This window comes from Camelus dromedarius, chromosome 28 (genome assembly GCF_036321535.1).
Source record: "Camelus dromedarius isolate mCamDro1 chromosome 28, mCamDro1.pat, whole genome shotgun sequence".
In the NCBI taxonomy this organism is placed as follows: Eukaryota; Metazoa; Chordata; class Mammalia; order Artiodactyla; family Camelidae; genus Camelus; species Camelus dromedarius.
Window position 1 is genome coordinate 9,715,368 of NC_087463.1, and position 25,416 is coordinate 9,740,783.

The 25,416-nt window shown below is 50.0% G+C and overlaps 1 long non-coding RNA gene across 1 annotated transcript; it reads left to right on the forward strand.

The window, feature by feature from the left end:
• The first annotated feature begins 1,994 nt into the window (after positions 1 to 1,994).
• LOC116149786 (uncharacterized) lies at positions 1,995 to 24,339 on the forward strand. Its single transcript, XR_004133396.2, has 3 exons — positions 1,995 to 2,154; positions 2,257 to 2,339; positions 23,907 to 24,339. It is a non-coding gene; the product is annotated as an uncharacterized LOC116149786 (long non-coding RNA).
• The last annotated feature ends 1,077 nt before the right edge of the window (positions 24,340 to 25,416 follow it).

Below are 25,416 nucleotides of genomic sequence, written 5' to 3' on the forward strand. Positions count from 1 at the left end.
GAGACTGGGGTGATGCACTTAACCAGCCAAGGAGCTCCGAGCTTGCTGGCCACTATCAGAAGCTGCAGGAGGCAGGGAGGGTCCTCTTCTACAGGTTTCAGAAGGGGCACGGCTGTGCCCACACCTTGCTTTTGGACTTCCACTCTCCAGAACTGTGAGTGAATAAAAGTCAGCAGACTGCTTTAAGCCACCTGGTTTGTGGCACTTCCTTACAGCAGCTCTGGGAAATTAACACAACGTATATTCCTTGATTCTTCAAACAGGTGACCAGTGCCTACTGAAATGGGCTGTTTTGAGGGCCTCAGGCGGCTCTGCTCTGGGCAGGGTGAGATGCTGGCAGCAGGTGACTAGTGGAAGGTGGGGCCTTCCTGCTCTGGCAGGCTGGACTCTCTCAGGAGAAGTTAAGTTTGCAGCCAGCCCAGGCCATGTCTCAGTGTCCCTTAAAGAAACCCTCTGAGAAGCGGAGCCTCAGTCTGGAAGGACAAAGGCTGAGGGGCAAATGGCGCGGGATGAGAGCATGTCCCCGAATCTCCCAGGACTCACAGATCACCGTCTGGGGTCCTGGAGGCACCTTTCCCTGGTACACTGAGGACTGGCAGATAGGACGGAGAGGGGGGTGGGGAGGAGGGTGATGACTTGCAAAATCTCCCACCGAGGGTGAAACGCTGCTGCCTGTAACCCCTGCTCCGGGGACTGGCAGACACCTGGAGGCCTGTAGGTCGTGGTTCTGGGGTCTTGGCATCGTCAGACCCGTGGTCACTCCTTGTTGCACCTTCAGCAACTTCTATAACTTCTTTACGCTTCGGTCTCTTTATCTGTAAAATATTGACAGGCATACTTAACGTTTTAGGTTTGCTGTGAGGATAAATTGAGAAAAATAGATGTGAAGTACTTAACAACGTGCCCACTACTTCATCACCACAGCCAGGACATCATCAGAGCCTTAAAGGAAAGCCAGTGTGTTTGGGGGATACTCGTGACCTTGGAAATGCAGGGGCCTATCACTGTGCCGGCCGGAGGGGGTTGTCGAGGGTCCTCATTTGGCCCTAGAAACTCCCGCCCTCCTCCACGCACAACTCCGCCACCCCCGGAGTGTCCCGGGAGCCCCTGATCCGGCATCAGCGGGGCTCACAGTCCGAGCTCTGGACGCCGGCGGCCGGATTTCAGGTCCGGGGAAGCCCTCGGCCAGGTGACGGCCTGAAGCCGAGGACACCTCGTTCCCCGGGGGAGGCTCTCCTTCAGCACGGCTCTGCGTTCCCTCAGAACTGCCACCATGAGCCGCGTGCACCGGGAAGCCAACAGGTAGCCGGGGACAGGCATCCTGGGGCGAGACAAGAATCAGGGGTGCGGCGAGTCGGGGCCTGCGGGTGGCTGGGACCCGGGGCGGGAGGCGCGGAGGGGCGGGGAAGGCGGGGCCGAGGAGGAGAGAAGACGCGAGGGGACGCGGGGGACCCGGCCCAGCGGGCAGGAGGCGCGCTCAGGCTCTACGCTTCCCGCCACGACCGCCAGGGGTCGCCATCGCCCCGCGCAGCGCGGTCCTCGGAGGCTCCCTTCCCTCCGGCCTACTCCTCCCGGCTCCTCCCGGGTGAGGAGGGCGCGCCCGGTCCCAGCCCAGAGCCTCTCGCCTGGTACCCGAACCCGACGGCGGCGGAGGCTGGCGCGGGGTGTGCCCGGCCGCCGCCCCGGGAGCCGGGAATCGGGCGAAGCCGGTGCTTCTGCCCCCTAGATGGCGGCTGTCTGGGATCTTTAATCCGGATATCGCAAGGACTCCGGGAGACAGCCTAGGACGGCTGTCGTTTTCGTCCACAGGAGCCTTGGTCTGCAGAGGAACTTAGCCAGGCCCTCGTTTGCCCGGAGTCTGGAGTCTGAGCCGGCTGCACTGGCCACCTTGGAGGCCGGCGTCCCCGGGCCCCTTCTCTTCCCGGGCTCCTTCCTTTCCTGGGCTCCGGAGGGGTCAGAGCCTCCCCCGATGCTAATGGCTTGGCTGTCAGAGCGTCGGAAGGACAGCTGGTACTCATGAGCTCTCCAGAGAGCCCCCGTCACTAAAGGCTGAGGGAGAACCCTGAGCCCGGGGACCTCCAGGCCAAAGAGGGAATTCTAGGGCCGGGCCCAGGAGGCTGAAAATAAGGACAACAAAGTAACAGCTAACATTGGGTGAGCACTTTCTGTGTGCCAGGCGCTGCTTTGAGCTCATTACCTGTAGTTGCTCACTTAATTCTCGCAGACATTTAATGAGGGAATATTACTGTTTTACAGATGAGGAAAAGTGAAGCACAGGGGTCTTAAATCTCTCTGGGTCTCAGTTTCCTGAAAATCCAACACTTCTGAAGGAATACCAGGTTAGTCATAAATTATTTTACTGAAGTAACATCTAAATCGTGGTGAGTAAGTGGCAAAGTGTAGGAGTGAGACCAGGAAAATGTGTTTTCCGGATGCGCTGCAGTGGGACAATTGCATTAGAAAAATTGCTGAAGAATCCGGAGGGAAAATGGCTTCTGAATCGGCTGCCCACGAATTTTCCCCTTAAAGCGCCCCCTGGTGGGAAGGGTGGGCAAGACCTCCGTCTTGGCCAACTTTGGTGGTCAGCCCTGGAAAGGATGCCTTCCCAGCCGGCAGGTGGAAATACCAGGTTTGCCCTCAGCGTGAGAGAGCCGGTCCGTGCGGGCAAGGGCAGCTTGGCCCCTAGACATGCAGCTGGAGGGGTCAGTCACTGAGCCGCCGTCCTGACTGTTGGCCCATTGAGAGGCCACTAAACAGAGGACTGTGCAGGCATTTGTGGCGTGTGAACCACGTGGCAGAGGCGATGTTGGGCAGAGGTGGAACTGGAGGGGGCTGGTGAGCAGTGGCTTGAAACTCCACAGCAGTTCCAGAACTGCTAACAACGTTAGAAACTCCAGCGTCAGAGAGAAGACGACATAGCACAAAGCTGGGTCCCAATTTTGCCCCCACTTTGAATTTGGGAAGTTCTTCCTGGTGCTGAGACAAAGCCTGCCTCCCAAGAACCTCCTTCCTGGCTGACAGCCCTGTTTCCAGGGGAGAGGGCCTCTGATGCCCCAGGATGGATGAGCTCATCAGATACTGTACTGTGCGTGTGCGGGGGCGGGGGCGGGGGATCCCTGGGGCAGCCGGAGGTGGGTGTTGGCTCTGTTTCAGAGCTGCCTCTGCAGCTGGAGTTCAAACCGCCACCAGCTACCGCCTTGGGCGTGGCCATGGCTGTGGGAGCATTTTTGCAAGAGTCCTCACACCACCTTTTCAAGTCAGCAAATAGCTTTGAGGCAATTTGTCCTTGAGAATGGTGTACCCCCCTAGTAGGATGCAGGGACATTCAAGGCTATTGTTCCAGAAGAGCCCCTTCCCCACCAGTTCAGTGTCCAGCTCCAAGGCCCAGGTCTCCTGTGGTATCCTCTGCTCCGGTGGTTGGAGTCTCTACTCATACCACGTGCGATGGCTCTCACCACCACGTATTGACTTCAGCTTTCTCCCAAAGAAGCTGCCCTTGTTTGGGGCCAGCCGCACCCTCCATGCTAGCCATCAACAATGTGATGTTAAGCCCTGGGGGGTGTTTTAAAGCTTGTATTTAATGATGTTGTAGAAGGAACATGAGCTTTGAAGTCAGGCCTGATTGTAAATCTCAGTAATACCATTTACCAGCTAAAGTGTCAGGGCAATTTCCTCCTCTAGAAGCAGCGGTGGTGGCAATGGTGGGGAATATGGGGGACCGTGGAGAAGATGACAAGGACACCCATCATGGGACTTTTCACAAACAGGAGGCATGGGCCACCCAGACACCCGATTCTTCAGTGATGGTGGCCTCAGCAGGATCTCAGAATCTGCCCCCTAAACCTCCCTCCCCCCAGCACCGTCCAGTCCCCAGGGCCTTGCTTTGGCCTCAGGGACACTCTCTGTGATGTGCCACTCCCTCCACTGCTGCAGGCCTTTCTCTGAGTTGGTCCCAGAGTGACAGTCCCCCCACTGTTGGGGATTACATGACGGGAATCGCGGGGGACAACTTAGTGAGCAAAGAAAACGTTTAAAGGAACAACAGCTAATACGTTTGAGAGACGTCTAAAGAGTCAAATGATTAAGTCTGGGAAGGAAAAGACTGTAGAAGGAACTGATGAAAGACAGATTGAGAACTCAGTTCAGCCATGGGAGAATTTCCTGTGGATGGAAGTGTCAGAGAGGGAGGTTGAGGGGCTCAGGGGTCGCCATCAGTAAGAACCCTGAAGCCAGACTGCTCGGGGGCTCATCCCAGCTCTTCCACTTGTGAGCCTGGCCTTGGTCCTGCCGTGCCTCAGTTTCCTCGTCTGTAGAATGGACATAGTCGTACCCCCTTGGAGGGCTGTTATAAGGATTAGGTGAATTACTGACCTGTGGTGAGTGCTCTGAAAGACTCACTAGCATTATTTTTCCTTTGAAATGAAAACTTAGAGAATTGAGGAGCATGAGCAGGGGGACCATAGGGACCATTTCTTTTACAGGTGAGGAATCCGAGCCCAGAGAGCTGTTCTCCCGATCGCCCCTGGACAGATGCTCTGGCCTCTTGCCCACCACCAGCTCCTCTCTTTTCAAGTTGTCAGGACAGCTTCCACTGCGCTCCTGGGAGTCTGGGTCTTGTCATGGCACCTGGGCAGGGTCACCTGGCTTGTCCGTGCATCAGTCAGGGTGCTTGGGGTGGACAATCCAACTCAAAATAGTTTAAGGGGGAAAAAAAGGTCACTGCTCATGTAACAGGAAGTCTGGGGGGCTTTCAGGCACGGGTGGATCCAGGGCCTGACCCGACTCCATCAGGACACTGTCTCTCCTGTGTGTTCCTGTAGGTGGACTTCATTCTCACTCAGGCAGGCTCTCCTCGTGGGGGGCAAGGGTGACCACCTGCAACTAGGAGCTTACACTGTAAAGAACTTGCCTTTCTCCATGTCACCTGCTGACATCTGGGAGTGGCTCTGATTGGCCCACTTGTGTGATATGCTCAAACTGCAAAGCTGGAAAGAATGTGGAGAAATTGGATCTCTCATCCTTTGTTGATAGGAACAGTCTGAACACGGTCTGGCGGTTTCTTTAAAAACTCAGTACTTAGCATATGACCCAGCAGTGGCACCTTTATCCCAGAGAAGTGAAAGCTTATGTCCGCACAGAAACCTGTACACAAATGTTCGTAACAGTCTATTTGGAATAGTCCCCTCAAAGTCAACCTCAAAATGTCACACAGTGTCTGATTCTATTTATACCACCTTCTTGAACGACAAAACTAGGGAGATGGAGAAGAGATTCCTGGTTGCCAGGGGTTAGGGGCGAGGGTGGGTGGGTGGGAGGGTAGCCTGAGGGAAAGCTTTGTGTGCTGGGATGGTTATGTTGAATGGGGTGGTGTTTGCAGGGACCTGTACGTGTGATAAATGGCATAGCACTACCCACACATTGTAGCAATGTCAAATCCTGGCTTTGATGTATTTGATATGCTAGAGTTATGTAAGATGTCATCATTGTGGGGAACTGGGTGAAAGATACATAGGATCTCTCTGTCCTATTTTTGCAACTTCCTGTGAGTCTATAATTTAAAAATGAAAAGTAAAGAGATCTTAAAGAACTCAGCTCTGAGGGGAAATAAAAACCTTCTGGGGGCTCCACTGTGTTAGGTCAATGAACAGTCACAGTTGCCTGGAGGGGGATGTATGTGGATCCTGACTCTGTTTTCCTGCCTGTGTCCTGGGAGAATAAAGTCTCTGTTTTGCTCTCCCATCGACCCCAGTTGCAGCCATGATTGTGCTGAGTGATGTGCTTTAGAGATAATGAACTTGGTGAGCTTTAGAAATAAAGACCATGGGTCTATAGGAGCAAAATTGGTGATGGAATTTTCTGTATCCACCCCAAATGAATCCTACCTGACAGACTGGAAAACATTGATAATGTTCAGTAAAACAGTTAGGAGACAAGCTTAAGTGCCCTGTAATATTGTAACCATACACAAATTGCCTGGGAATCAAAGCAAGAAGAGAAGAGGCACAACTGAATGTATCTGTGCTTTGACAGCAGTAGAATTAAGGGTACCTGTCCCTCATCTGCTTTTTAAACTGTTTATGAAGTTGTTTGTGGTATTCTTCTTTATTTTAAATTTCACTTTATTATTTAAATGGATGCCTTGAGATACACTCTTTCTCCCTTGTCCCCCGGCAACCACTTTTGGTTAGCTTCTTGTGTGCACTTCTGTATTTTCTTGAAGTAAATCCAAGCAAGCCTGAATCATATTCTTATTTTTCCTCATTCTCCTGGAAAAGTAGAGGACTAAACGCACCGTCTCTGCTCCTTTTCTCACTGAGGGATTTTTTTCGAATCCCTGTGTGACACTTTTTTTCTAAACAAAGAAAACCAGACAAGCAAATAGAAGCATAAATGCTGTGACTGCGAACAGAGCAAGTGAGCTCAGTCCTACCCTTAGAGGCTCCCTGGCTGGGCAGAGAGCAGGCCACCTCCCCCTGCTTCCCATCTTTCTCCATCTTGTTTCCGAGTGAAATGAAGGACTCTCATCCTTTGCCACTTACCTGGCAGGCATTGCTCCCCCACCCCGGCAGCTGGGCAAGTATGTTTCCGTGTTAGTTCATCAGGTTTGGGGACAGACGCGAATGGGCATCTGCTAGCTGTGCCCTTGCCATTTACTGTCCTCCCCCACCCCTCCAAAGTGAGTAATTTTGAACCATGCAAGCAACCCTGGTTATAGCTGAAACCCACTTCCCTCCCCTTTCCTCCCCTACCAAGGCAGCCTGCCCTCTTCTGCCTGTTCTTTTGGCTGCAAGAAACAATCCCAATCCGTAGGTCTCCTGGGATCAGAAAGAGCTTCCCAGCTGAGAGGTCCATCGGGCTGCCCCGTTCCCGTCCCAGGGCTGACCCCGCAAGGCAAGTCTTGTCTGGGGCTAGGTTCTGAAAGCTGAGGGTGTCTGGGTGTGGCTGGCCATACACCCTGGGAGACAGGACTGGGCTCCAGGACCCTGAGAGTAGGATGCTGTCGGGAACAGAGGATGTCCTGATATCAGGAAAAGCAGCAGAAATGCCAGCGGCTTCCCACCGTGTCTTCTCTTTCCCGCACCTGGATATGGCTCTTGGGACAAGCCCTGGGGAGGTGAACTGCATGGAATTTTGCCCCCCAGAGGGACCTTATCTGTCCTTAGGACAAAAACACCTGAAGCCCTGGCTGACAAATCCTGGTGATTTGGCTCTGGAATGCTGGAATGCTGGAAGGGAGCCCCAGCCCGCAGGGCACCCTGGATGTTGGGGTCCAGGCTCCAGAGCCAGCTGCCTGTAGTCAGCGGATGGCGGCCTCTGGGTACCTCTGTTTTCTGGTGGAAAATGGATAAAACAGCCATCTTTTCTTTTGTCATGAGCTGCGGCAGAAACAAATTCGATCAGATGGCAAACTCGGGTGTCCCTGCTGAGGAGGGGGTTGATGCACAGGGCTGGAGTAGCCAGTAAAAAAGATTTTTTGCCCCTGAATCTTGAAGCCCTCTTGGCCTAGCTTTTATTTCTTCATCTTTTGTTAGTGACAGAGATATGCAAACGACTTCCCTGGCCTCTCACATCTGCCCTGAGGAAACCTAGAGCTCAAGCTGATTGCAGCTGTGGAGACAGCCCCTGGGCCTTGCAGGGGGTGCGGCGGAGAAGGTGAGGGCCGTGGGGACCCGCGCGAGAGGCGCCACCTCTAAAGGGGCACCAGCTGAGGGCGCAGCAGGGACAACAAGCCTCCTGTTGCCAGGTCTAATTTTTTAGGAGAAGTTGGAACCCGTATTTCTATTGACGTTTCCTAAAGTTGCAACGTTGGCAAATGATTAAAAAATCTGTCAAACATCGCAAGCCAACCAAAACAGGTCGGAGGGCCAGATTTAGGCCTCAGGCTGCCAGTTGGTTGACCTCAGACCCAGACCTCTTCAGGCCCCGTGCTGTCTGCTGGCAGCCACCCAGCTGTCTCTGCCGGTGGCGGGAAAAGGCCCCTGGACTTGCCCTCCCCACTCTGAGCTGTCACTCAGCTATAAGACACTGAAATACTGCATCATTATTATTATTATTATTATTTTACTGTATGGCACAGGGAACTATATTCAATATCTTGTAATAACTGATAACAAAAAAGAACTTGTAAAAGAATGTATGTGTGTAACTGAATCACTTTGCTGTACACTAGAAACTAACACAACATTGTAAATCAACTATACTTAAAAAAAAAAAAAAGATCCGGGAAAGGGCAAGTCCAAGCAGAAGGAACTGTAAGTGCAAAGGCCCTGAGGAGGAGAAGGCGTGGCGATGCCACACCTAAGAGGTGGTGCTGCTGGGGAGTCAGCGGCCGGGGGTGTGCAGGTCACAGAGATGCTCACCGGCTTGGCAGAGCACGTTCTAGTTCCACGGGAAACGCAGTTGAGAAGCCACGCAGGACTGGAAGATGCTCACCTTGGTCGTGAGATGCGCTCTGCATCGCCAGCAGGTAGAACACGAGCTCCTTGGGTCCACACAGGCGGGCGGAGTACCACGTGGTGCAGTCCCGCTTGTCTGCACGTTCACCTCCATGTCTCGCTGCTCCAGCGGGTGCTGCACTTGGCCCCTGTCCCCTTCCAGCACCTGGAGAACAGGTCTCAGGTGTCCGTGGTGCGATGGCTCGGACCCCCGGCCGAGCGATCTCGGGCGGCGGTGGTGGCGGTGGTGGTGGTGGCAGAGCCCCTGCCCTAAAAAATACTCTTTGAGGCCTTCATGTTTGAAGGATTTTTGGAAGTCTGGCACCCGTCTTTCCCACGGTTTCGTGAGCCAGCTTGAAATGGCCTGTGTGCTTTGTAGTGACACTTGGTGACCTCCAGCCAGGCCTGTCACTTCCCCGTAGCCCTCAGTTTCATCTTCTGTAAAATGAAGGAGTCCAGCTAGACCCTTATCCAGATCAAACCTTTGTTGGTTTTAGGACCAATTTTTTTTTTTTTTGGAGAGGGGAGGAGTTTTCATACCATGCAATTAAAATGCAACCATTTCACCCATGGTTTTAACTGAGTCTTTAAGGCCGCACTGTCCAACAGAAAAAGGATGTGAACCTTGGATATAATTTAAAATTTTCTAGTAGCCACCTGAAAAAAATCAAAAAGAAGGTGAAAGTAATTTTACTAATACCTTTTATTTGATGTAGTACGTAAAAATGTTATCAGTTCAACATGGTATCAATATAGAAAAATAGTGATGAGGTGTTTTACGCCGTGTTTCACACCAAGTCGTGGAGAGCCGGTGTTTATTTCACACTCACAGCACATCTCATGTGCTCAGTAGCCCCACTGGCCTGTGGCTGTCACGTTGGACAGCATGGCTCCAAGGCAAGAAGTGCTAACTATTCCAGCATTCCCAAGTAAGATGCCAGGTCACCTAAGGTATTGGGTGAGACAGTGCTTATCCTCTCTTCCTCCCACCAGATTTTTCTTTCCAGTGAAGAAACATCTTCACAGACAGACCAACGACACTACCTTTGGTAACCCAGCATGCACTGCTCTCTGACGCAGGTGGTCGGCCAGGTGTATGTTTCCACCATCTGTCCATCAGCTCTGGGGCCAGTTCCGAGTAGGCAAGCCCTGCAGGGGAGAGATGTTTAGCTGATGTTTAGAGGCCCGTCACCTCCAACCTTGAGAGCCAATGGGGACATCTCTTATGGTCCTTACCCCACCACTGCCCACCCTGAAGGACCCAGAAGCAGCTGTGAGTGGCAGGAGAAGAAACTGGAGGTGGGGAACAGAGAAGACCCCCACCACGACCCCTTTCCAAAAGCTGGCTCCTGGCCTGCAGCAGCCCTGAGTGTGAGAGTGAGCTTTAACTTGAAATGAAGTTTGGCAGTTTGGCCGAGGTTGTTCCACTGGGCTGGGTAGTCATTCCTGAACTATTTTGGTTTCTGAAAGCAGTCAGAGGGTTTACTTTATTCCAGCAAAGACACATTGTGTGTGTTGGTGGGTGGGAAATGGAAACTGGTAAGACAAATGGGACCGTTAATAATTGTTGAAGCTGGGTGTTTGTGTGTGTGTGTGGGGGGGTGGGGTTCATTACACCATTTTCTTGATTTTTAGTGGTGTGTGAACATTTCCATGATACAAAATTTTAAACAATGACCAGAGGACTTTTTGAAATTGAGAGTGAACAGAACAGGCACAGAACCTGCTGGAGAGTCTGGACAGGATGCGAGCAATGAGTAAAAATTATGGGCAAAAATTGCAAAAAAATAAAATTGTTTTCTGGGCACATCACATGAGCCCCACGTGTCCAATGCACTGGTTATTTTTTCTGGTGGTTGAGTTTATAGGGTCTTATCCTCCAGTCTTCACCTTCCCCATTCCCCAGTCTTCTGGCTGAGACTCCCAGCAGGGCCTGGGCTCTCCAACTTTTTTGAGGGGTTTGGTCACACAGTAGCTCCTTGGGAGAGACAGCCAGACGGATGTTCCTGAAGTGCAGAGGCCCTTGGCACAACGTCTGTGAAGATATTGAGCAGAGCAGTGACCGTTAGTCACTAAGGAGCATTTGACATTTTGAAATGAACTCACGGTTTCTCATAAATACGCTCAAACACTGAATCACGCCTGGGGCAGGGTGGCCGAGGCTGGGGGTTGGCAGAGGTGCTGTGAGACACTTGGTAAAGTGTCTGGACGTGCGCACATGTCTAAACGTGTATTAGGTGAGCAGCGCGGGCCCTGAATGTGCCTGTTTGGCACGTCTGTCCCTGAGACCCACAGCTGGGGCCTCCGTGGGCCTTTTCACCTCTCCGAGAAACAAGCCTTTCACTTAGAGATTGACTCTTTTCCCTGAGTGTAATAACATACTTTTTGAAGACTTCCCAAGTGTTAGACATTGTTCAATGCTTTGTGTGAATTATTTAATCGTCACAGCAATGCTGTGAGGAGAGGATTATCATTGCCCTGCTGGGTGGATAAGAAACAGGCACTCCCCGAGGTTGCGGCTAAGTGACTTGCCCAGAGACACACAGACCGACCAGACTCAGCCCAGCCACCACCGTGGGATCCCGCCTCCCAGTGAGCATCAGGACACCAGGCTCATGAAACAGACAAGTCCAGAAATGCCAGCTATCTGGGGAGGCTCTAGGTGGGTGGGGCTCCCAGCTGAGGTCCTGGAAGAGTCCAGCATTGCATATCTTATGGGACATTCCACTGCTTGCATGGTGACCTGTGTCCCCTGCCACAAGGGGGTTTGGAGGTGACCTGGGAGAAGAATTGATTAAGAATACTTTGTGATGAGGGCAAATGTTTCTTTCAAAGTACAAGAGAACAGTTTGCTGGGCTAACCTTTCCCTCTGCCCAGGTGGCTGCCTTTGTTCCTTCCTTCAGTGGCCCTGCACAGGCCCTCTGAGATGTGAGCTAAGAATGTCGAATGCTTTTGAGGTGACAAAGTGCTTTCCTGACACCATCCTTCTTCTCTCTCCATGATATAGCAGCGGGCATTTCAAGACCTGCTATAGAGATTAGGAAGCAGAAGCCTATGGTGGCCAGGTCTGCTGCTGGGCAGCTCAGCCAGGACCTAGAACACAAATGCGAAATCAGATTTTCCAATTAAAAAAAAAAAAAAAGGAAAGGGAAAAGAAACATGAAACTGATGAGCTTTTGTACAACCACCCTGTGTTTTAAGGATTTCTTTCAAGCCTAGTTCCTCTGCGCTTTCCTTTTATTCCCCTCTTTTTTAAGGTTTTCATTTATTTTTATTGAAGTATAGTTGATTTACAATGTTGTGTTAGTTTCAGGTGTACAGCAGAGTGATTCAATTATACATGTATGTGTATATATGTATATTCCTTTTCAGATTCTTTTCCATTATAGGTTTTTTAAAATAGCATTATTATTCTTTTTATTGTGCATTATGGTTTGTTACAAGATAGCAAATATAGTTCCCTGTGCTATACAGTACGTCCTTCTTCTTTATCTGTTTTATATATAATAGTGTGTATATGTTAATCCCAAACTTCTAATTTATTTCACCCTCTACTCCTTTCCCTTTTGGTAACCATAGTTTGTTTTCTATGTCTGTGAGTCTATTTCTGGTTTGTAAATAAGTTCATTTGTATCATTTTTAAAAAGATTCCACATGTAAGTTATATCAAATGATAATTGGTCTTTCTCTGTCTGACTTACTTCACTTCATGATAATCTCTAGGTCCATCCATGTTGCTGGAAATGGTGTTATTTCAGTCCTTTCTATGACTGAGTAGTATTCCATTGTGTATATACATCACATCATCTTTATCCATTCATCTGTCGATGGACAATTAGGTTGCTTTCATGTCCTTTGTGCTTTCTTGTTAGGCACGCATCCCTTTCCTCCCTCCTCCCAGACCTTCTTGCTGATGAGTAAGCAAAACCCTTTATTGTCAGTCGCCTTGGAAAATGAGGGCAGCGTTATAGCTGGACTCATCAGACTGTGCGAGCACAAGTCTGGATGAGCAGGCTTCTGGGTCCAGATTTTGATAAATGCAGACAGTGCCAAGCTGGTTGATAATTTAAGACTCAGTAAACTTGAATTTTCTTGGCATACTTAGACTCTTCACAGGGACAAAGAGTTCATTTCAGCCTCCTTCCTTAATGGTCTGAGTTGGGAGGCAGATGGGGCGGAGAGGGGGTGTGGCTTTCCAGCCACAGGGTCATCTTGGCCCCACACGCCCAACAGGAGCCCTGGGCAATAAGGAGCCCCCTGCTGAGAGGGGGAAGCCCTCCTGCTCCTGTCTGGTTTCTCCGAGCTCTCTTGTGGGTGCTTTCGCCTTTTTTCTCCTCCTTTGCTGTGTCTCCATGGCCCCTGCCCCCTCCCCTGCCCCCCACCAGACTTGGGAAACTTGGCCGTCCCAACCCTGGGGGCCTATAAGGATTTCCTGTTAGCCAAGAGCTTCAGCCTCCAAGGCTTCCTTTGCTAACTTGCTAACAAGGATGCAGAAAGGTGCAACGGACTTCTCCAAGGTCACACAGGGCTGAGATGTAAACCCACATTTTCTGTGATGAGTCCAAAGTCCTTCCACTCCAGCGCTGAGAAACAGCAACCCTCCCTCCTTAATTCTACTGCCAGTGATATCTTTACGATTCATCTATCAGTGAAGAATTCTTAGATTTTTGTTCACAAATACGTATCTCCCCAACTAGACTCTAAGCCCTTTGAATCAACTTGATATGTTATCAAACAAACAAAACATGGCAAGCTGTCAAAAAACCGAAAACCAGGAAGTGTGCCTTGTCCCTGGGTAGGATCTTATCTTAAATCTCCTGATCCATCCTACTGCCCCCGTACCAATCCCCCCACCCCAACAGCTAGTGTGGGGTCTGGGGTAGGGTTTCTGTTTCCCACATTCTTTCTCACAGGTGCCTCATATAGACTTTGCTCATTGAGAGCTCCCCAGATCTGAGGATTGCTCATTTGTGTGTCTGTGTGTCTGTGTTAGTCCTACACAAAGAACAAAATCCGGTTGCTGTGTTTCATATACTAATTATCCTTGATACTCTCCTTGTCCCATGTTTGGCCAGTTGGAGTTCTACCTGGCTCCTGTGACTTTGACAGCTTCCTTTCCATCCCAGGTGACAAGATACTCCAGGCTCATCGAGCACAATTCTCATCCCAGGCATTTCCCCCTGAAGCTCTGGTTTCTCTCAGTGGGAAATGGAACGTTATGGTCAAAGTCTGGTTACTGAAAACAGTTAAAAAGATTCCTTTGTGTGTGTGTTCTCACCCCAGTCAACTTCCTCCCCCTGTTCTTGTTTATACTTAATACATACTATGCTCCTCCTTTTTTTTCTTTTCTTTTTTTATATTTTTTTAAAATTTATTTTATTTAAAAAATTTTTTTAATTTTTAATTTTTTTTTGGCAGGGAGGTAATTAGGTTTGCTTATTTATTTATTTTTGGAGGGGGTTCTGGGGATTGAACTCAGGACCTTTTGTGTGCTAAGCATGTGCTCTACCCCTTGAGCTATACCCTCCCCTCTCCTTTTTATTTTATTTTATTTTATTTTATTTTATTTTATTTTATTTTGGGGAAGGAGGGGGGAGGTCATTAGGTCTATTTATTTTATTTATTATTAGTTTAGTTTTAGTTTTGTTTTTTCTTTAATGGAAGTACTGGGAATTGAAACCAGGACATCGTGTATACTGAGCATGTGCTCTACCATTTGAGCTATACCCTCCCCCATCTTCTTTTTATTTTGAAGTCCAATATTTCACAATTCTATGTCTTGGTGTTGGTTATTTGGGGTCAATTAAGTGGCACGTCCTTTCAATTCCTTTTAGACGTTTTGTTTGTTTTCTCCAAAGTTTCTGGAAGAAAAGTGCTCCTATCTCCTAAAATAGTTATAGTTTTGAATTTGCCTGTTTTTTCTTTTACATGTCAACATTTTGCTTTCTACATTTAGAGGCTGTTTTGATCATGCACACACAAATTTAGATTTGCTAGAACGTTCTGGTGAATCAACCTTATTATCATTATGAAATTCCTCTTCACTTTCAGTAATGCTTCTTGATTTTAAATCTGGTTTTTCTGATATTAATATGGCTACTCTTTCTTTAGGTTTTTGATTGGTATGTCTTTTTCAGTGTTTTAACTTTTAACCTTTCTGTGTCTTTTTGTTGTAAATGTGCTTCCTGTAAGCATCTGATAGCTGAGTTTTGTTTTTATCAAGTCAGACTGTCTTTTAATTGGAGCGTTTAGTCTGTTTACATTTAATATAATTACTGATTCCTTTGGGCTTAAGTATTATTTGCTCTCTCTTTGCCCCAGTTAATCTGTATTTCCTTTTTCTTTCTTGTCTTCTTTAGTTCTTTTAAAATTATTTCATCTTTTCTTTTCTTAGTTTGGTAGTTAAACTTTTTAAAACAATATATGATTTCTAGTGGTCAAACTTGGAGATTACAATACTTTTTTTGAGTTATCAAATTCTAAAAGAAATGATAACTTTTACCTTTTCTCAGGCAATATGAGAACCTTCGAACCTTAATTCCATTTACTCCACTTCTGATAGATATGCTATTGTTATGAACCCCTGCCCAGCAGCCTAGGAAGCCTTGAAAAGCAATGCTCAGGCTCTCCTCTGCTCTCTGTGAATTAGCACACGCACCCAGGCTCTGGACCCCTACCTTACCTACCTGAGTTTCTGCTCTCCATGAGATCTTGGCCCAGTAATTTTCACTCTCATGTTAGCTCTCTAATGCCTCCAGTGATTTTTATATTTAGACCAGCTTTTCTGGTTGTCTTTGGTGAAACACATGGTCTGATTCACCTACTCTGTCGTTAATGGCAGTGGAAATCTGGTGCTGCTAACTTGATGAAGAGCCGCTGAGCAGGCATGGGGCAGGTGCTGCTGCTCACAGAGCAGCCTGGATCCCCATGGTGTCTGGGAAGAGTGACCCACAGACCCATGGTGGTGCTGCTCTGGGGGCAGGTGTGTGCGTCTGCTAGCCCTGGAGCTGTACGTATTGCTTATCTGCCTGAATAAACACAATCCAAAAGGGCACCCAAGGTGGCCTGTGCTGCCTGGAGCAGCTTCTGGATCAGTGAGCAGGGCCCAGTGCCATGAGGGCCTCCCCAACCTCGACAGGTCAATACGAAAATAGACTCTTTGTCCACCTTCACAATGAGGGACACAACAAATGCTCAGTGCAGCTTCAAAGACCTGGGCCAAGGGTCCGAGTCAGCCTGTCCTTGCTGGCAGGGGCGGAGGAGAGGTGAGGGACAGGCCATTCCTGGAGCTTCTGGGTCGTCTCCTGTGACTACGAATGAAACTGCTGTTGCAGGTGGGGGCTCTGTGTGACCCTCACTGGCCAGGGCACAGCTCGGGTCTGACTCCACACCTCACACAATGCCATTTTCCTGGTGTTATGAACTGAATTGTGTCCCCCAGCAAAATCCACCCGTTGAAGTCCTAACCCCTGATACTGCAGAATGTGACTGTATTTGGAGGTGGAGCCCTTAAAGGAGTAATTAAGTAAATAGGGTCATATAGGTGTCCCTAATCCAATAGGACTGGTGTCCTTGTGAGAAGAGGGGGAGACACCAGAGGAAAGGCCGTGCAAGGACACTGGAAGCAGGTGGCCACCTGCAAGCCAAGGGGAGCGGCCTCAGGAGAACCATCCGTGCCGACACCTTGACCTTGGACTTCTAGCCTCCAGGACTGTGAGAAAATGAATTCTCGTAGTTTAAGCCCCCAGTCTGTGGTACTTTGATAAGGCAGCCTCTACCAGACGAATACGCTGGGGGTCAAACCCTCTCACCTCCTTGAAGGGAAGGTGGTGGTGACAGCTTCTGTCCTCCCGGGAAACACCGTCCACCCCACCTGGCCCTGAGTATCGGCCTTTGTTCCCTCTGTTTGGTCTGGGTCTGCTTGCCGGGCCTATTCCATCCTCTCTCCCAACCACCCCCTTCACAGTGAGAAGGTTCTAGCAGGTTTCTGTTTCAGAGGCCAAGGGCCCAGATCGATGGGGTTTCTGTCCTCAGGAGACCTGGCACCTCAGTTCCCGACTGTGCTGGAAGCACCAGCAGGACCCTTGGTTGGACTTGCTCCTGGGGTCCCCACACTTACAGTGACAGCGACACTTAGCTGCAATATGGGCTCGTTCACAAATTCTACACCCCTCACGCTGCTGCGTTTCTTGTCTGCTCCTGTGGACACTGGGGCTCTTGGGAAGTGTGAGTGACCCAAACCAAGCTGTGGCCCTTGCCCTCCCAGCTGTGACAACCTGGTGACCCTCAACCCAGTGGCGGGGGAGGATGGTGAGCCCCTGAAGCCTCAGTCCCCCAGGGAGGAGGTGGGGAGCAGGCGAGGCGCCGGCTGCACACCCCTGGGCGGTGACCTCACCTGCTTGCAGCCGCTCCCGGGAGACTGCGGGTGTTCAAGTTGCATCTTGTGTGCTTCATTAGGCAACAGCACATACATGAAATTCTCTTTTTTACTCATTGACCCCAAAGCACTAGAAACAGATTTCAGACCTGAATAATGATGCTGGTAATAAACAGCCCCAGCTTAAACTCAGCTGCTGGTAAACATACAAGTGATAACACAGCTCCCACAGGCGCCCTCTCTTTGCTGGTCCTAAGCCCTAAAAGACTGTTCTGTAATTCTCCCAGCATCAACCCTCATCCTAGATTATTCTGGATATATGATTCAAACTCCAAAGTGGTGATTTTTAAATCTGAGTCAGGTACAAACCTTTTTTAAACAAAGGAAACCCAAAGTCTAATTTCCCCCAGGGCTAATTTAAATCCTTTTGCTTATAATATTGCTTAAATAAGTCTGGACATAAAATTATTTAAACTCCTTATCCTTAATAGCTCTTACATAACGCCAAACCCCAACCCGTGTACAAATGAGATACAGATAGACCCTGCGACGCTGCTGAAACTCCACTTAGCACGCTTACTTTAACGTGACCTCGGGGTAATTTTCTGAACCCAAACACTGAACAGGACGCACAGTGACACCACCCGGGTGGTGCGATGACAAGGTTCTTGCCTGTCTTCCGTCGACTGCAGAAACTGCAAACTTCTCCCTTGTATTCCTAGGATACCATGTTCTTGAATGAAAGCCTCTCCTCCATTCTTTTTTTTCTTATCCCATTGTAATTTTTATTTATTTATTTAGAACATTTTTAGTGGAGTTGATATAGTTGTATTAGTTTCAGGTGTACAGCAAAGTGATTCAGTTATACATACATATGTATATATACATATATATACATTCTTTTTCAGATTCTTTTCCATTATAGGTTATTACTCCATTCTTTCTGAAAATACTATTTGGCCCTGAAAGCTTCGGAAGCAGTTATGAGATGATCTTTTATCATATGATATGGAACATGTTTACATTCATTTTTAAGATTTTCATCCAAAAGTAGGTTAAAATTCTCACAGTGGGGGTTACAGACCTCCTGAATAAGGCAGATGCTTCTCAGGGTGTTTGGAGACCCCAGTGTTAAAATTCCTGGCTTTGAGGTCCTGGCTGTCATGTGAGCTCTCTTACTATTGTTTCCAAGGACTCTCGTGCCCTGTGGGGCCGAGGATCCCCCTAAGGTGCCCGGGCCTGGCTTGTTTTTGTTTTACCTTCTGTGGGTGGAGCCGGGTGCCTTGTACGTCTGCAGTTCAACCAAAACACAGAGGGCTCTTTGCCCCAGGGATCGTTCCCTGGGCCCCCTGGGCCCCCAGCTGTCCCTGGAGTGTCCCCAGGTCTCTGGGAAGGGCCTCCGCCACACAGCTGACCCAGTGGGAGTCCCGGCTGCTGACTGGGCCTCCCCCCAGAACAAAAAATAGCACTTCAGTCCTTGGGAAAAAACCAGCGACTCACACGACCGGAATAGCAACTGGGGACAGATTTAAAAACAGAAACACCTGCCTCTGAATTGTGACAGGAAATGAGATTTCAGAAATGCCACAGTGAGGGTGGGGGAGGCAGCTGCCCCTCCCTCGTATTTCCCCTGCTTTTGGCCGCCAGCTGGGCCGGTCCCCAGGGAAGGCGGTGGCCGCCCCGGGCTGGCGCTGTCCAGCAGCGGGTCCTGCCCGCCTGGCCCCAGGGAGACTACTGACTCCAGGGTATGGACGTCTAGGGCGGTAACTGGGAGCTGGTCCCGGAGGGCAGGGGGCGTGTGGCCCTGAGACCACCGGGACTGGCCTTCCCTCGGCAGCTCCTGGCAGGCCCTCTTGGCAGATGACATCTCTTTAGGCGCCTCCATGGGGCTTTTAGGGAATGTGGAGGGGTGCTGCGTTTAGTCTGGGGGTCTCCAAAGTGGAGTACTGCATACCAGAGGGCGTGGAAGGTGATCTGTGAGGTCGAGAAAGGAAATAACAGTTCATCTGTTTAGGTTAACGGTTTACTTCCAAAATGAAAGAGAAAGCCATGCAGCGTTATTAATGCTGAGTGCCCACGGACTCTGGCCCCCTGGACTGGCCCGTGTGTGTTGGGGGGTGGGAGGGGGGCCTTGGGGGACAGCGGAGGGTTGTGGCAGGGAGGGGTATCTTAGCACACTGCAACTTAGATGTGCCCACTGAGGGGAACTGAGAGATTCTGTTACCACTTTTGAAGTAAATTAACTCTCACGAAAAGGACAAGTGGCTTTACAACATTGTGGAAAGGAACTTTGGACTGAAGAGAACACTGACATGGAAACCACGGGGAGCAGCCCCACGTGGCAGAGCTGACCCCTCCTCGAGCCCTGGTGCGAGCTCACTGTCAGCCCCGCGCTTTCAGCAGATCTGACAAAGGGCTGGACCAAACTGAAATCATCTGGAAGACGAACCGACTTTATATCCATAAGCATGCACGCTGATGTTGCTGGAAGTGTGCGTTGAACGACGAGAGAAAGACAAGACATTACAATATGTTGTTAACTTCATCTTTTGCTCAGCCGTCAAAGTCTTCTTTGTTGGAAGATTTCTTTTTTGATTTTATAATATAATAATGGTATCTAGATACGCTTATAAAATAAGATAATCAGAATTTGTGTGGATGCCTGAACAGCTTTCCGGCCCCCGCAGGAAAAGAGGACACAGAAGCTTGAGGACAGCTGATATCAAATTTCAGAAGCCTCAGAATCACCTAGAGGCTTGTAGAGACACCAGGTGCCGGCTCCACCCTGGAGTGTCTGGTTCAGGAGGTCTGGGATGGGATGTGAGAATTTGCAGGTTCCCAGGTGATGCTGTTGGTCTAGGGCCCTCTGGTCAGTAGAAATGACCACAGCCTGAGGGGACACACTCTGAAGGTGAGTGAGGCCCACCTCTGCCTTGTCACCTTCCTCTCAGTGAAGGCAAGTGTGTCCCTGAAGAGCAGGGACACCCCTAGCCTGCCAGGCTGCCTGCACATTGTCCTTAGAGCTGGATTTCTTCACCTGAGTCTTGGCAATCACCTCTAGAAAGAGCATCAGGACTGCCTGGCTGCCTGGGGCAGGGAGGGGAGGAGCAGGGGCTTGCAGCTCATCTCCTGGCCTCACCCGGAGGACATGGGGCTGGGAACATGCAGGCTCTGATGGCAGGGAGGTCTGATGGGGTCCCTGTGTGGCCACACACTAGCTTTTGACCTCAAATCGTCAATAAGATAACCTGTGTGCAACAGGACAAAAATATCTTGGTCTTCTTCTCTTCTGCCTACTAAGAAAGGTGGATCTTGTTGGCTGAAGGCTCTAGTCACCGGGTCAGCCGCGTGGTGGGTCTGTGAGGCTGGAGGGGCTGACCTGCCCTAAGAGGGAGGTTGGGGAGGGGGCTGGAGCCAAGCAGGTCAGAGGCTGCTGGGAGAGAGGAGGAGGATGATACCTTGGCCAGCACAGGGGAGACCCAGAAGGGAGCTGTGAGCCCTGGGGGCACACCCCATGTCTACCACGCGGCACATCAAAGCCTCAGCCTACAGCAGCAATCTCCTCCTCCGTTGGGCTTTAATGTTTTAAAAACAACAAAGCAATAACAAAAGCCCTCAAACGTAACTGCAATGTGGAACAATCTGACCTTTCAGCCTCCTTATGGTGGGCACAGAGCCTCACAGGTAGACGTGGGGGAAAAAGCTGAATATTAGTGAAGCTAATATTGGGGTGCCTCACCAGCTCACCCTCAGCTGGCCAGCGTTAAAGCCACAGCTCTTGTGAGGTCCAAACGGCTGCAGTGGGTGCTCCCGATGCAGGAGCTGCAGACAGCCCAGTGGGGAGCTGCCCCCTTCTACACGGGCCCAGGGGACTGCAAGGGACAGACTGCAGGCAGCAGTGACCTGTCTGTATTCCCCACTTTCCTGCCTGGGACAGTCACTGTTGCCCCACACAGTCCTTTTAGCAGAACCTTTACCCACAAGGCACAGCCACTGACCTGGGACACCTTTGAGCAAAGGTCTGGTTCTATTTTTGTATGCTTATGAGCTAAGAATGGTTTTCACACTTTCAAATGGTGTGCTATTCTTCTCAAAAGAAGAATAATATTCTGTGACATGTGATAATCATATTGAAATTTAAAAGTCGATGTCCACGAATAGTAATTTGTTCATTTGTTATGGGGTGTATGGCTACTTCCCATGCTACAAAGGCAGAGTTGACTAGTTGTGACTGAGTCTGTTTGGCCTGCAAAAGCTGAAATATTTATTATCTGGACCCTTTGCAGAAAGAGTTTGCTGATCCCTAACTTAGAGAAACCTTCCTTCCAGGAGCATTTGCACTTGAATTCACAATCATGTCTTCAGCAAAAGAGATGAAACTCTAATTTAGGCATCTGTCTATGACAGGTGGCTTCTTCTGGCCCAACTATCCAGGGGAGGGTGTGGGGAAAGTGAGAGCCAGGTAACAAAGAGGCAGAGGCAGCAGGATGTCAAATAGAAGACTGGGGTTTCACATTCCAGCTTCAACTAATAATTATGTGATTTTGAGCAAAAAGGCTTTTCATGTCCTGGTGCTTTTCTTATCCATCCAAGATCTGTCCCCTTGACCTCAAACAGGAAGGTAATAATAGCTGTGAACTGTTTTGAGACCTAAAGCATCATTCAACTACAAAGATCAGCCAGTCCTGACAAGGAACATCTCTTCCTTCCAAGCAAGGGAAATGGTGGTGTTGGAAGTGTAGGCATCCTGTTCTCATCCCACATGGAGACCCTTGGTTTGACAACAAGACTATTTTAGACCCTTGGCATTTGTACAATCGGCATTTTAGCCATTCCCAGAAGGTCCCTGAATGGTGTATTTGCCATTTGCTGAGGCACAGATCTGAGTTTCTCACTTTCTACTTAGTGAATCTAGTGGACGGTCCAGGACAGCTCACTGTTCTCTTGTTATGACAGATACAGTAACTCATAAAGTGATTAAAAATGTTCTTTATAAATAAATGCTCTGTATTCATGATGTTGGCCACCTCAAAAGTCTCAGGAGAGCCTGTTCATGAAGGATGTGGGTCTCCAGTAAAGTGTTCATATGCATTCGGGAGACTGGCCTGTGACAGACGTTTCTAGAAGCTATCCAACATGCCTTTAAGAACAACTTCAGGAAGTGACTTCCTTTTATGGCAGTCTTAGTTTCCGGCTCCTAGAAATAGCGATTCCAACAGCCTTTGATGACAAGTCACTTGAGAGAGCTTGAGGCCAGCAATGGATGACAACCATATTTGACTTGGATCACCAAAGTGTGATGCAGTCTGAAATGCAACCACACCCTGCAATGGTCCCAGAGCTTGCAGCAGAATTTGCACCTGGCTTATTTCCGTTCCACCGATGGATCTTGTGTGTTCTTAAAAATGCACGCCACTGCCACACTGGAGTCCACGCCAAAGACAGCTGCAACAAATCGTATCACCTGGATTTTTTGTTTGGAACAGCTAGCCCACAATGGCAGTGCAGATTGGCCAGTTGTGTGCTATTTAAAACCCTTCCTACTCCTTTTCTCACTTGTGCCAAGGGCACACAAAGCTGCCCAGAAGGAAGGAATTCAATCAGCATTAGAAGAACGCACTGAAGTCCTGTTTCCTAAACTTGAGGGGACATCTGAGTGGGAGGGGAGACCCAGCTAGCAGGGCAGAGTCCACTTCACATGTCTTAACCCAGGCAGAAAGCTGGGCCCAGCTGACTAACGTTAGTGGGAGGGAACAAAGGAGGCTATCTGGGTAGCAAGGAGAGTCCCCGGAGGGGCATGGGCACGAGGAGGTGGCGGAAACACTTCCTAAGGATTCATTCTCGCCCGGACTTTTTAGCTGATGCCCACAGCTCACCCCTCAGCCTGGCCCGTTGGGGACCCTGGCATAATGGGCTGCAGGTGGGACCAGTCATCACCCTGTCCTTACCAGAGTCTCCATCCCTGGCCAGAAGCCTTATCTTGCCAAGCTGCTCTCTTTATTGGAACCTCCCGTCAAGTATCTGGACCAGGGGCCTGAAAGTCACCTCTGATGTCTCTCACTGGTTAGTCTCAGAATGAATCCATTTTTCCCTCTCCTTGTCGCCTCTCCCTTTTGGAAAACGGCACGTGGATCCTATTCTGAACTCAACGCGGGGTTTGGGCTGGCTGGGCAGGATGCCTTGTGTGCTGACACCTCCATGTGGCCAGCGCCCTGCCTGGCTTCATTTTGGGGGCTGACGACTGCACCCCCAGCCTGCCTCCCAACTCGGAACAGCGCCGTTGCTCAGGTCAACCCTGAAGCATCTAGTCAGGATAAGGTCCTCTGCGGGCTCCTGGCCCTCATAAAGCCTCCACGATGTCAAAACTTGTGGGGATGGTGGGAGGGGAGGCAGTGGTGTGGGATCGAGTCCGCCCTAAGAGGGGCCCCACGCTTCTTGTGGCTAAGGGGGCGGGGCCGACCTCGCAGGTGATAGGACGCGCGTGCAGCCCCGCCCCCCCGCTGCAGCGCCTGCGCGGCAGGCGCTCAGTACCGCCGGGTAACGCGCGCGGAGGTGCTGGAGTCTGGTGACTTTGCACGCTGCGGCATAGGCAGGTATTTTTTATGAATAAAATATTTCTCCCCTAGGGACTGTGTTTTTACCATAGTTAATATAATCTGTGAATCCAGAGAGCCTTAAACGCTGCAAACGTCCTAAGGAAAGGCGGGATCCGGGTGGGCACTGTGAGGGGCTGTTCCAGCCAAATGGGCAGCAGGGGCTCAGCTCCGCCAAACCTTGCTCTGGCGTCAGAGCCTCCTTTCCAGTCCTGGCAGCCTCGCTGAGCCTCACTTCCCCTCCTCTGCAAAACGGGGTAACCGCCCTGCTTCTAGAACTACCTGGCGGAAGGATCAAACATAAGGGACTCCTACAATGAATAAAATGGAAGTGAGGCCAAGTGAGCGCGTCAGAAGCCCCCAGGTGTGAGGACTCTAGAGCAGAAAACCTCTCCCTGGGTGGACTGTCAGGGTTTCTACCCTATTTGTGTCATCTTTCCTGGTCAAAATACGCTGTTACTCATGCAGAACTTTTTGCTCCTCTTTTACCTGCGCTTTAGAAGCAGCTGCAACCACGCAGCCTAGGAAGCCCTCAAGAACCTGGCGGTGGGAAAGTCTAGGCGCTCGCTCAAATGGGAAGGGGCCCGCAGGAGCCCGAGGAGAACGGCCAACTGTTGGGAAGCTGGAAGATTTTTTACATGACGCAGGCTTCGCGGACTGTGAGAGCGTGACGGATTCTTAAAGACCTGGATCCCACCTGCCTCAAATGAAAGCAGTTTAACACCAGAGGTATGTGATACGTGATAAATATCTTCCAGGCTCACCGGTTTTACCCTTGGAAGTTGTGTGTGGGAAGTTTAGTAATTTAAGGTATTTTGATACCAAATATGGATGTTTGGGAAATGCAAATTGTTCATTGATCAAGATTAAACACAAGGCTTCAAGAAATTTCGGGCTTACAGCTTAACAAGGCTGGCTTTGGAGAGTGTGATGTCCCCACCCCCATCTCCTCCACACCGCCCCGCCCGGCCCACCCGGCACTGACTGCATCAGGACCTCAAGGGGGAGGTCCAACGTCAGCGCGTCTAAAAGGGCTCCCAGGTGACTCTCATGTTCAGGTAGAATTAGCAGCGCCAGCTCAAGGGTGTTTGCTCTTGAAACTTAGAGCAGGAGGTAGAAAAGTCTGGAACGCACTCCCTCAGCGCAGGTTTCTGGTCTCTTTGTAGATAAACTAGTGATTCTAAGTGATCTCGTGATAAATCTATTGGGGAGCTTTGCTGGATCAAACCAGTGTTAACATCATGCCCTGGAGGATGAGGAAGTCCACGAGGTTGGTTCTAGGGGGCCTGGGCAGTGCGCAGCGTGCTAGAGATGCTGCATACAGATGTGCCAGAGAGGACCAGGGTCTCACACTTAGGTGTTTTTCACGGCTTTTGATAATGGGGAGTAAATGCTCTAAGGATACCTCTCAAAGCTCTAACTGTAAGACAGCATCCTCCGGCCTCTCCTGAGGCCTGGAGGTGATGCTTCCTTCACGGAGCCAGGGTCAGGTGGGAAAACCACAGAAAAATAAGACTTTCTAGAGAGGTGCAAATAGCCTAGATTTTCAGATAAAATCTTGGCACTCAGAACATGGATTCCTGGGCATTGTAGTTCTTGTTTGTTCCACGAACATCATTCTATCTGTCGTTTACCAAATAGATTCTGAGGCAACTTGGTGGAGCTGCCGGGCTTATGGACAGTGTGTCCTAGCTGGGAAGTACAGCTGAGGGAGGGCCCGTTAGCTATAAAGCCAGCCCTTGGGGAACAGTGGTCTGGGGCCTGGGAGCGGAAAGATCTCTGGAGGCCCTGGAAAGTGCGAGAGACAGCTTTTTAAGAAGGGGCCTGAGGTTCGGGGATACAGACTGTGGCATCTCAATCAAAATGGAAGCTGTACAGAGCAGGGGTGAACACGGGCGTCATATTCACAGGCTGAATGCCAGTTCTGCCCCTCCCTGTGTGACCGTGGCAAGTTCATTCATCCGAGGTGGTCTTATCTGTGAGGGGTGGGGGTGCTACTTCCCTCACAGA